Below are 13237 nucleotides of genomic sequence, written 5' to 3'. Positions count from 1 at the left end.
TGACGAGCAAAGTATTCATGTCTGGAGGACGATTGGAAAATGTGTTAAGGACAGCAGATTGGTCAAATGTTGAAACTTTTAAGACATTCTATTTTAAAGCTGTAGAATGTTTCAAGTTACGCCTTGAAAAGCTTTGAGCACGCATAATGCTAGCCTCCTGTTCTGACATAAGATTGTGATTCTTAAAGATTAACTGAATAAAGAATCAGGATTTTATTAAAGACAAGAAGGCTTGTATTATCCCACCCACCCTTCCCAGTTGGGAGGTAGTTCGTAGGTGGATGGTGAATATGCTGTATATATATATGTCCATTAGAAAGACCTGGTATGTGATTAATGTATTCTGTTCCAGGTAAATCTAAATGTATTATCAGGGATAAACATATAATCATATGTTTTGCATTTTTTTATAGAAAGTTAATTGATTTATGGTTTTTGAAGATGAAACCATGATGGAATACAGTAAAAACTTGATTGAAATTCAAACAAAAGAGGAAGAAAATGGAGGACAGGCTGCTTTTGTGGGACTGAGAGTTCTATTCATTATGATGTTTCAAGGTTCTTTTTGACAAGCTTTAAATGGCTGCCCAGAAGGAGTAAATAAAAGATGTATGCATTATGCTAGAGTCCTTGTCTTTCATAAAATCCTGATTCTTTATTCAGTGAACCTTTAAGAATTGCAATTCGTTTACCTTACCAGATAACATAGTACTCCAATGGGTTCTACCATTTTATCTCTCAAACCGTACTGTTGTATCTTTGAAATTCCAGGGCCCTACTTACTTAAATACTAAATCAATCGTGCAAGAAAAAGCCTTATGATCATTGTAGGGGTTATCATGACCATTCAGATCCGAGATCATACACAATATACTAAAAGGGACAATCACAGTTGATTATTGAACAGCTGAGAGATGATTTATAATAGAAATTTGCGGCAGTGTCGTTCTCTGGTCTTTCATTCACTATTAAAAATTCTTTGTTCCTTAAAGCTTTGAACAGCAAGAGGCCTCTTTTATCCATTCTACTATTGGGGGACAAATTGAGGGTGCAATTTTAATGCTTCTTCTTTGGCTTCAGTTGCAAATAACCTTGAAGCGTAGTTGGAAATGTAAGCGTTAAGCTCTCTTACCAATACTATGTTTTTATATTCCTCTCTCCGTAATTTTAGAGATAAAATAGAACAGTTGTCTATAAACAGAATCAGGAGGCATATATACATTTAACACCAATATTTTTTCTTTAATATCCTGTTCACTCTTAAAAGGTATGTTACAGCCTGAATTAATTTTGACTCATGTAAAAATTCATTAAATGTCCAGCTATAGTTATTACTTAACAGTACTGCAACTCACCCTTTTGCATCTCCTCGCCTAGAAGGGTTTGGCGACACCTTATAACAAAGTAAGCCATGTTTCTTGGATACATATTACGTCAGCCTTCAGACTATTCAGAAAAGTAATTTTATTACTATTAGTCAATATCAATAAAATTACTTTTCTGAATAATCTGGTGACCACTTTGAAGCTATTACTGGGTGTTTATATTAAAGTTTAACCCAATGGAACCCTTAGAGTTAAGGATTCCTCCTACCCAACTCCAACTCCCAGCCTCTTCATCTGGGTCTGGGGTGTTCTCTCTACCTTTCCTGCAGTACAGGTAAACCCTCTGGCCCCCCTTTGCAATTATCCTTCTCCTTCTGTAAAGGTATTACATGACTGCATAACTTGTCACTGTGCAGTAATACTAGATTGGATACCACTTTTGAGTTGAAAGTTACTCTACCCCTGCAACTTGTCCCTAGGTTCACTATTTGAACCAGTGAAATATCCCTTTTTTAACCATATGAAGCTCAGCTATGTCGGCAGAACAGCCCAATAGGAAAGCCATATTCAAGTAGATTTCCTGATTAAAAATGGCAATAAATTCCAACATTATAGGCATATTCAGTGAATTGCAGATGTTATTCCCCACTAACCCCATCTTATTGCAATTGTGAATAACATTTTCCCCCTCATCAGAAGAATAATTCTTAGCCTGAGTGTTCAGGGGAAAAGTAGGGACCGCTTGTGGGAGGATCTTGATTAGTGTGGCGATAATATACTCCGCTTGTGGATAGGACAAAACTGTGAGAGCTGTTCCTACCCTTTCCTCTTTTAAGACATCCTCACAACTCTCCACTGTCACTCCCAAATCAAAGTTTAAATCAAAGTGGGGGGTTTTGCAGGTTTTTGCAAATTCTATGTTGTTTCTTCCTCCTCATGTCTTTTTGTTTATGGCCTTCCTTGCTCTTCTTACTTTTCTTCCCCTCATGCCTTAGCATTGCAGGCACTTCTTTACTTTGAAAGATTGGAAAAAGATTATTCATTTTACGCTTGCTAGCGGGGCCAAAGATAATTCTTCAGTAGATTTTAGTTTTCCACAGAAAAAAATCTGCTCATTGTCTGATGGGCTCTGGAGTTTATTATTTCTTTTCCTATAGTGAGGAGAGCCAGATTGCATTCCCAAATCCCTGCAGTGACAGCCAGATAGAAGAACCCTCCCACTAGGATTAACTTGATGAGTGCACGGTTGAAGTGCCTCAGCTGAAGATCAACTCCCATCTTTCCTAGTCAAGGGTGAGGGAAAGGTAGCCTTCCCCAACAGAGATCTTTTATCCAAGATCAATGACTTAGAAATGGTCAAGCGTGAGTATGAGATATGATCAGAATGGTTTGCCAATTTTTTCAGCAGATACAATATAGAGGACAAGATTCTCTCAAGACACTGTAGGGATACAGACTTTGACGGTCACAGTAGTGTGAAGTATTAGGCATGTGAGCCATTCACAAGGGTGTGACGGTGTGAGGCTGTCAGTTATGTTGTTTCTGATTGTGATGGGGGAGATTATGGAACCTTTTTACCTTTGCTGGTGCAGCCAGAAAAGCAAGCCTTAATGACTTGGGAACATACACTGTCTGTGTAATTGTTGTGTGAGTGTAATATCTGTCAGGCTGGAGTATGCTGTCAGTTTAGCTGCTGGTCGGGTGTGTGTATACACGACATCTGTTTATGAAATGGAACATGATTTTACATGGAAAGTGCTCTTTACTCTTGGTTGCTTGGTACTTAGCTTGGCTCTGAAAATGCCAGAAACATGGAATTGCCAATTAGCACAAAGAGAACAATGTCGCAGACCTTTCAGAAAACAAAATGAGAGCCATCTTTCATGGAGCTAAGACCGAATACCTCAGTAGAAAGTTTGCAGTCCCTGAACGGGATGCCCCTAAATGCTAAACTCTTCTAAGTAACGAAAGTCCAAAGACTTCAATTGTCTTACAACGTGTTCCCTACAGTTCTTCCTAGACAAGCTTCCAGTGCATTCCTGGTTCCCCACATGAACAGTCTTCAGAGGTTTTGCCAGAGCCTTGGGAAAGGTCTGTCAGGCTGTGAGCTGAGCTTTAGAAATTCAGATACGACTTGTCACAGTGTTCCTAGAATATATTTGTGTTCAATTTGAGCTAAAGATGGCGAATGGATGAACAGCTGCCCATGTCTCTGATGAAGAAAAGGCTAGCTTGCGGCAAGACCTGGATCTCTCTCAGTCAAAAAGGCTAGACCGGCCCTGAATATGGTTCCTGCCCACTTCTTTCATCGCATCTCCTGATCACACGTGCGTAATCCAGATGCCTCAGGGTTTGGCATGAATGATAGCTTGGCAGTTCCAATAAAATTAATAAAAGTGGAATGTTTCACAAGGAAATGGCCCAACCACAATATCTGGCAGTCCTGAAATAGGGAAAAAAAGTTCACAAGGCAGTAGGAGAAAGGGGCTGGTACACCAGGTGTTGCATCGAAGGCCCAGTCAGGAGATAGGCACTTATGCCTACTGTAGGAAGTTGGCTCTGTATGTACTATTTCAAAGTAAGAAATAGAATGCACAGAGTCCAAGGGTTCCCCTTAGAGGTAAGATAGTGGCAAAAAGAGATAATTCTAATGCTCTATTTTGTGGTAGTGTGGTCGAGCAGTAGGCTTATCAGAGGGTAGTGTTAAGCATTTGTTGTACACACACAGGCAATAAATGAGGAACACACCCTCAGAGACAATTCCAGGCCAATAGGTTTTTGTATAGAAAAATATATTTTCTTAGTTTATTTTAAGAACCACAGGTTCAAGATTTACAAGTAATACTTCAAATGAAAGGTATTTCAGGTAGGTACTTTAGGAACTTTGAATTAGAAAAATAGCATATACAGTTTTCACATAAATGACATATAGCTATTTTAAAACTAGACAGTGCAATTTTCAACAGTTCCTGGGGGAGGTAAGTGTTTGTTATTTTTTGCAGGTAAGTAAACCACCTACGGGGTTCAAGTTTGGGTCCAAGGTAGCCCACCGTTGGGGGTTCAGAGCAACCCCAAAGTTACCACACCAGCAGCTCAGGGCCGGTCAGGTGCAGAGGTCAAAGTGGTGCCCAAAACGCATAGGCTTCAATGGAGAAGGGGGTGCCCTGGTTCCAGTCTGCCAGCAGGTAAGTACCCGCGTCTTCGTAGGGCAGACCAGGGGCGTTTTGTAGGGCACCGGGGGGGACACAAGTCCACACAGAAAGTACACCCTCAGTGGCACGGGGGCGGCCGGGTGCAGTGTGCAAACAAGCATCAGGTTCTCAATAGAAATCAATGGGAGACCAAGGGGTCTCTTCAGCGATACAGGCAGGCAAGGGGGGGGGGCTCCTCGGAGTAGCCACCACCTGGGCAAGGGAGAGGGCCACCTGGGGGTCGCTCCAGCACTGGAGGTCGGATCCTTCAGGTCCTGGGAGCTGCGGATGCAGTGCCTTTACCAGGTGTCGGGTCCTTGAAGCAGGCAGTCGCGGTCAGGGGGAGCCTCGGGATTCCCTCTGCAGGCGTCGCTGTGGAGGCTCAGGGGGGTCAACTCTGGCTACTCACGGTCTCGCAGTCGCCGGGGAGTCCTCCCTGAAGTGATTGTTCTCCACAAGTCGAGCCGGGGGCGTCGGGTGCAGAGTGCCAAGTCTCACGCTTCCGGCGGGAAACGCGTGTTGTTTCAAAGTTGCTCCTTTGTTGCAAAGTTGCAGTCTTTGGTGAACAGAGCCGCTGTCCTCAGGAGTTCTTGGTCCTTCTAGATGCAGGGCAGTCCTCTGAGGCTTCAGAGGTCGCTGGTCCCTGTGGAAAGCGTCGCTGGAGCAGTGTCTTTAGAAGTGGGGAGATAGGCCGGTAGAGCTGGGGCCAAAGCAGTTGGTGTCTCCGTCTTCTCTGCAGGGTTTTTCAGCTCAGCAGTCCTCTTCTTCTTAGGTTGCAGGAATCTAGTTTCCTAGGTTCTGGGGAGCCCCTAAATACTCGATTATGGGGTCTGTTTAGGTCTGGGGGTTAGTAGCCAATGGCTACTAGCCCTGAGGGTGGCTACACCCTCTTGGTGCCTCCTCCCTGAGGGGAGGGGGGCACATCCCTAATCCTATTGGGGGAATCCTCCATCTGCAAGAGCTCAGGACACCTTAGGGGCTGTCCTGACTGGCCAGTGACTCCTCCTTGTTTTTCTCATTATCTCCTCCGGCCTTGCCGCCAAAAGTGGGGCCGTGGCCGGAGGGGGCGGGCAACTCCACTAGCTGGAGTGCCCTGGAGTGCTGTAACAAAGGGGGTGAGCCTTTGAGGCTCACCGCCAGGTGTTACAGTTCCTGCAGGGGGAGGTGTGAAGCACATCCACCCAGTACAGGCTTTGTTACTAGCCACAGAGTGACAAAGGCACTCTCCCCATGTGGCCAGCAACATGTCTGGTGTGTGGCAGGCTGCTAAAACCAGTCAGCCTATACGGGTAGTCGGTTAAGGTTTCAGGGGGCACCTCTAAGGTGCACTCTGGGGTGTATGTTACAATAAAATGTACACTGGCATCAGTGTGCATTTATTGTGCTGAGAAGTTTAATACCAAATTTTACAGTTTTCAGTGTAGCCATTATGGTGCTGTGGAGTTCGTGCATGACAGACTCCCAGACCATATACTATTATGGCTACCCTGCACTTACAATGTCTAAGGTTTTGCTTAGACACTGTAGGGGCACAGTGCTCCTGCACTTATGCCCTCACCTATGGTATAGTGCACCCTGCCTTAGGGCTGTAAGGCCTGCTAGATGGGTGACTTATCTATACTTCATAGGCAGTGTGAGGTTGGCATGGCACCCTGAGGGGAGTGCCATGTCGACTTAGTCGTTTTATCCCCGCTAGCACACAGAAGCTGGCAAGCAGTGTGTCTGTGCTGAGTGAGGGGTCCCCAGGGTGGCATAAGACATGCTGTAGCCCTTAGAGACCTTCCCTGGCATCAGGGCCCTTGGTACCAGGGGTACCAGTTACAAAGGACTTACCTGGATGCCAGGGTGTGCCAATTGTGGAAAACAAAGTACAGGTTAGGGAAAGAACACTGGTGCTGGGGCCTGGTTAGCAGGCCTCAGCACACTTTCAAATCAAAACTTAGCATCAGCAAAGGCAAAAAGTCAGGGGGTAACCATGCCAAGGAGGCATTTCCTTACACAACCCTCCCCCTCCCTCTAGGAGGCTGGACTGGCTTGTAGTGAGTACCTAGGGGTACTTGCACCTTGCACCAGGCCCAGTTATCCCTTATTAGTGTATAGGGTGTCTAGCAGCTTAGGCTGATAGATAATGGTAGCTTAGCAGAGCAGCTTAGGCTGAACTAGGAGACGTGTGAAGCTCATACAGTACCACTAGTGTCATATGCACAATATCATAAGAAAACACAATACACAGATATACTAAAAATAAAGGTACTTTATTTTTATGACAATATGCCAAAAGTATCTCAGTGAGTACCCTCAGTATGAGGATAGCAAATACACACAAGATATATGTACACAATACCAAAAATATGCAGTATAGTATTAGAAAACAGTGCAAACAATGTATAGTTACAATAGGATGCAATGGGGACACATAGGGATAGGGGCAACACAAACCATATACTCCAAAAGTGGAATGCGAATCACGAATGGACCCCAAACCTATGTGACCTTGTAGAGGGTCGCTGGGACTATTAGAAAATAGTAAGGGTTAGAAAAATAGCCCACCCCAAGACCCTGAAAAGTGAGTGCAAAGTGCACTAAAGTTCCCCAAAGGACATAGAAGTCGTGATAGGGGAATTCTGCAGGAAAGACACAAACCAGCAATGCAACAACAATGGATTTCCAGTCGAGGGTACCTGTGGAACAAGGGGACCAAGTCCAAAAGTCACAAGCAAGTCGGAGATGGGCAGATGCCCAGGAAATGCCAGCTGTGGGTGCAAAGAAGCTACTACTGGACAGTAGAAGCTGAGGTTTCTGCAGGAACGACAAGGGATAGGAACTTCTTCTTTGGAGGACGGATCACTCACGCCGTGGAGAGTTGTGCAGAAGTGTTTTCCTGAAGAAAGACCGCCAACAAGCCTTGCTAGCTGCAAATTGTGCAGTTAGGGTTTTTGGATGCTGCTGTGGCTCAGGAGGGACCAGGATGTCGCCAATTGCGTCTGGGGACAGAGGGGGTGTCAAGCAAGACAAGGAGCCCTCTCAGAAGCAGGCAGCACCCGCAGAAGTGCCGGAACAGGCACTACAAAGTGGAGTGAAATGGTGCTCACCTGAAGTCGCACAAAGGAGTCCCACGTCGCCGGAGGACAACTTAGGAGGTCGTGCAATGCAGGTTAGAGTGCCGTGGACCCAGGCTGGACTGTGCACAAAGGATTTCCGCCGGAAGTGCACGGAGGCCGGAGTAGCTGCAAAAGTCGCGGTTCCCAGCAATGCAGTCTGGCATGGGGAGGCAAGGACTTACCTCCACCAAACTTGGACTGAAGAGTCACTGGACTGTGGAAGTCACTTAGACAGAGTTGCTGGATTCAAGGGACCTCGCTCGTCGTGCTGAGAGGAGACCCAGGGTACCGGTGATGCAGTTCTTTGGTGCCTGCGGTTGCAGGGGGACGATTCCGTCCACCCACGGGAGATTTCTTCGGAGCTTCTAGTGCAGAGAGGAGGCAGACTACCCCCACAGCATGCACCACCAGGAAAGCAGTCGAGAAGGCGGCAGGATCAGCGTTACAGAGTTGCAGTAGTCGTCTTCGCTACTTTGTTGCAGTTTTGCAGGCTTCCAGCGCGGTCAGCAGTCGATTCCTTGGCAGAAGGTGAAGAGAGAGATGCAGACGAACTCGGATGAGCTCTTGCATTCGTTATCTAAGGAAATCCCCAAAGCAGAGACCCTAAATAGCCAGAAAAGAGGGTTTGGCTACTTAGGAGAGAAGATAGGCTAGCAACACCTGAAGGAGCCTATCAGAAGGAGTCTCTGACGTCACCTGCTGGCCCTGGCCACTCAGAGCAGTCCAGTGTGCCAGCAGCACCTCTGTTTCCAAGATGGCAGAGGTCTGGAGCACACTGGAGGAGCTCTGGGCACCTCCCAGGGGAGGTGCAGGTCAGGGGAGTGGTCACTCCCCTTCCCTTTGTCCAGTTTCGCGCCAGAGCAGGGCTGAGGGGTCCCTGAACCGGTGTAGACTGGCTTATGCAGAAATGGGCACCATGTGTGCCCATGAAAGCATTTCCAGAGGCTGGGGGAGGCTACTCCTCCCCTGCCTTCACACCATTTTCGAAAGGGAGAGGGTGTAACACCCTCTCTCAGAGGAAGTCCTTTGTTCTGCCATCCTGGGCCAGGCCTGGCTGGACCCCAGGAGGGCAGAAGCCTGTCTGAGGGGTTGGCAGCAGCAGCAGCTGCCGTGAAACCCTGGGAAAGGCAGTTTGGCAGTGCCAGGGTCTGTGCTAGCGACCCGTGGGATCATGGGATTGCACCAACAATGCCAGGATGGCATAGAGAGGGCAATTCCATGATCTTAGACATGTTACATGGCCATATTCGGAGTTACCATTGTGAAGCTACACATAGGTAGTGACCTATATGTAGTGCACGTGTGTAATGGTGTCCCTGCACTCACAAAGTCCGGGGAATTGGCCCTGAACAATGTGGCGGCACCTTGGCTAGTGCCAGGGTGCCCACACACTAAGTAACTTAGCACCCAACCTTTACCAGGTAAAGGGTAGACATATAGGTGACTTATAAGTGACTTAAGTGCAGTGTAAAATGGCTGTGAAATAACATGGACGTTATTTCACTCAGGCTGCAGTGGCAGGCCTGTGTAAGAATTGTCAGAGCTCCCTATGGGTGGCAAAAGAAATGCTGCAGCCCATAGGGATCTCCTGGAACCCCAATACCCTGGGTACCTCAGTACCATATACAAGGGAATTATAAGGGTGTTCCAGTAAGCCAATGTAAATTGGTAAAATTGGTCACTAGCCTGTTAGTGACAATTTGAAAGAAATGAGAGAGCATAACCACTGAGGTTCTGATTAGCAGAGCCTCAGTGAGACAGTTAGTCATAACACAGGTAACACATTCAGGCACACTTATGAGCACTGGGGCCCTGGCTGGCAGGGTCCCAGTGACACATACAACTAAAACAACATATATACAGTGAAAAATGGGGGTAACATGCCAGGCAAGATGGTACTTTCCTACACTCCCCCCCAAACAAAAGAGGATGAGATTAACCTTTCCCAAGACAGTCTTCATTTTCTAAGTGGAAGAACCTGGAAAGGCCATCTGCATTGGCATGGGCAGTCTCAGGTCTGTGTTCCACTATAAAGTCCATTCCCTGTAGGGAGATGGACCACCTCAACAGTTTTGGATTTTCACCTTTCATTTGCATCAGCCATCTGAGAGGGCTGTGGTCAGTTTGAACTACAAAGTGAGTACCAAAGAGGTATGGTCTCAGCTTCTTCAGGGACCAAACTACAGCAAAGGCCTCCCTCTCAATGGCACTCCAACGCTGCTCCCTGGGGAGTAACCTCCTGCTAATGAAAGCAACAGGCTGGTCAAGGCCATCATCATTTGTTTGGGACAAAACTGCCCCTATCCCATGTTCAGAGGCATCTGTCTGCACATTGAACTGCTTGGAGTAATCTGGAGCTTTGAGAACTGGTGCTGTGCACATTGCTTGTTTCAGGGTGTCAAAGGCCTGTTGGCATTCTACAGTCCAGTTTACTTTCTTGGGCATTTTCTTGGAGGTAAGTTCTGTGAGGGCTCTCACTATGGATCCATATCCCTTCACAAACCTCCTGTAATACCCAGTCAAGCCAAGGAATGCCCTGACTTGAGTCTGGGTTTTTGGAGCTGCCCAGTCCAGAATAGTCTGGATCTTAGGCTACAGTGTAAACCACAGTTCCCTGCCCTATCTGGCATTTGGATGGCTTGATAGAGAGGCCTGCTGATTGCAGAGCCTTCAAAACCTTCTTCAGGTGGACCAGGTGATCCTGCCAGCTGGAGCTAAAGACAGCAATATCGTCAAGATAAGCTGCACTAAAGGACTCCAAGCCAGCAAGGACTTGATTCACCAACCTTTGGAAGGTGGCAGGGGCATTCTTTAAACCAAAGGGCATAACAGTAAACTGATAATGCCCATCAGGGGTGGAGAATGCTGTCTTTTCTTTTGCTCCTGGTGCCATTTTGATTTGCCAGGACCCTGCTGTCAAGTCAAAGGTACTTAAGTATTTGGCAGCATCTAGTTTGTCAATGAGTTCATCTGCCCTTGGAATGGGATGGGCATCTGTCTTGGTGACAGAATTAAGTCCTCTGTAGTCCACACAAAACCCCATTTCTCTCTTTCCATCTTTGGTGTGAGGTTTGGGGACTAAGACTACTGGGCTAGCCCAGGGGCTGTCAGAGTGCTCAATGACTCCCAATTCCAGCATCTTGTGGACTTCCACTTTGATGCTTTCCTTAACTTGGTCAGACTGTCTGAATATTTTGTTTTTGACAGACATGCTGTCTCCTGTGTCCACATCATGGGTACACAGGTGTGTCTGACCAGGGGTTAGGGAAAAGAGCTCAGCAAACTGTTGCAGGACCTTCCTACAGTCAGATTGCTGTTGGCCAGAGAGGTTGTCTGAGTAGATCACTCCATCAACTGAGCCATCTTTAGGGTCTGTGGAGAGGAGATCAGGGAGAGGTTCACTCTCAGCTTCCTGGTCCTCATCTGTTACCATCAACAGATTCACATCTGCCCTGTCATGGAAGAGCTTGAGGCAGTTCACATGGATCACCCTCTTGGGGGTCCTGCTAGTGCCTAGGTCTACCAGGTTGGTGACCTGACTCTTCTTCTCTAGCACTTGGTAAGGGCCACTCCATTTGTCCTGAAGTGCCCTGGGAGCCACAGGCTCCAAAACCCAGACTTTCTGCCCTGGCTGAAATTCAACCATAGCAGCCTTTTGGTCATACCAAAACATCTGGAGCTGTTGGCTGGCCTCAAGGTTTTTACTTGCCTTTTCCATATACTCTGCCATCCTTAAACGTAGGCCTAGTACATAGTCCACTATATCTTGCTTAGGATCATGAAGAGGTCTCTCCCAGCCTTCTTTCACAAGAGCTAGTGGTCCCCTTACAGGATGGCCAAACAGAAGTTCAAAGGGGGAAAACCCTACTCCCTTCTGAGGCACCTCTCTGTAGGCAAAAAGCAGACACGGCAAGAGGACATCCCATCTCCTTTTGAGTTTTTCAGGGAGCCCCACGATCATGCCTTTCAGTGTCTTGTTAAATCTCTCAACAAGACCATTGGTTTGTGGATGGTATGGTGTGGTGAACTTGTAAGTCACCCCACACTCATTCCACATGTGTTTCAGGTATGCTGACATAAAGTTGGTACCTCTGTCAGACACCACCTCCTTAGGAAAACCCACTCTGTTAAAAATACCAATGAGTGCCTTGGCTACTGCAGGGGCAGTAGTCGACCTAAGGGGAATTGCTTCAGGGTATCTAGTAGCATGATCCACTACTACTTGTATGTATTGGTTCCCTGAGGCTGTGGGAGGTTCAAGTGGACCCACTATGTCCACACCCACTCTTTCAAAGAAGACCCCCACCACTGGAAGTGGAATGAGGGGGGCCTTTGGGTGCCCACCTGTCTTACCACTGGCTTGACAGGTGGCACAGGAGACACAAAACTCGTTGACCTTCTGGGACATGTTGGGCCAATAGAAGTGGTTGACTAGTCTCTCCCACGTCTTGGTCTGTCCCAAATGCCCAGCAAGAGGAATGTCATGAGCTAAGGTTAGAATGAATTCCCTAAACTCCTGAGGCACTACCACTCTCCTAGTGGCACCAGGCTTGGGATCTCTTGCCTCAGTGTAAAGGAGTCCATCTTCCCAATAGACTCTATGTGTTCCTGTTATTTTTCCATTGGACTCTTCAGCAGCTTGCTGCCTAAGGCCTTCAAGAGAGGGACAGGTTTCTTGCCCCTTACACAACTGCTCCCTTGAGGGTCCCCTGGGCCCAGGAGCTCAACCTGATAAGGTTCTAACTCCAGAGGCTCAGTTCCCTCAGAGGGCAGAACTTCTTCCTGGGAAGAGAGGTTCTCTTTTTCTTGTTGTGTGGAAGCTGGTTCCCCAGTCTTCTTTCCTTTTCTCTTGGTGGGTTGGGCCCTTTTACCAGGCTCCAACACCACTTTTTTACCCTGAGCCTTGCACTGTGCCCTTGTCTTGACACACACCAGTTCAGGGATACCCAGCATGGCTGCATGGGTTTTCAGTTCTACCTCAGCCCATGCTGAGGACTCCAGGTCATTTCCAAGCAAACAGTCTACAGGGATATTTGAGGAGACCACCACCTGTTTCCGGCTATTGACCCCTCCCCACTCTAAAGTTACCATAGCCTTGGGATGTACTTTAGTCTGATTGTCAGCGTTGGTGACTGGATAAGTTTGTCCAGCCAGGTATTGACCAGGGGAAACCAGTTTCTCTGTCACCATGGTGACACTGGCACCTGTATCCCTCAGGCCTTCTACACTTGTCCCATTAATTAAGAGTTGCTGCCTGTATTTTTGCATGTTAGGGGGCCAGGCAGCCAGTGTGGCTAAATCCACCCCACCCTCAGAGACTAATGTAGCTTCAGTGTGACCCCTGATTTGCTCTGGGCACACTCTTGATCCCACTTGGAGACTGGACATTCCAGTGTTAGCTGGAGTAGTTTGAAGTGGAACCTTTCTTGGGAGAGGCCTTGTCTCCAGTTTGGTGTCCAGGCTGATTACAGCTACGACACCAGGCCCTTTTGGGATCAAAGTTTTTACCCTTGTACCCAAAATTGGATTGTGAAGAGGCTCTGGGACCACCCTCCTGAGCAGGTTTTTGGGGGCCTGTAGAAGACTCTTTACTATTTTTCCCTTTGGATGTCTCAACACT

Source organism: Pleurodeles waltl, chromosome 3_1 (genome assembly GCF_031143425.1).
Source record: "Pleurodeles waltl isolate 20211129_DDA chromosome 3_1, aPleWal1.hap1.20221129, whole genome shotgun sequence".
Classification (NCBI taxonomy): Eukaryota; Metazoa; Chordata; class Amphibia; order Caudata; family Salamandridae; genus Pleurodeles; species Pleurodeles waltl.
This window is presented reverse-complemented; position numbering follows the sequence as displayed.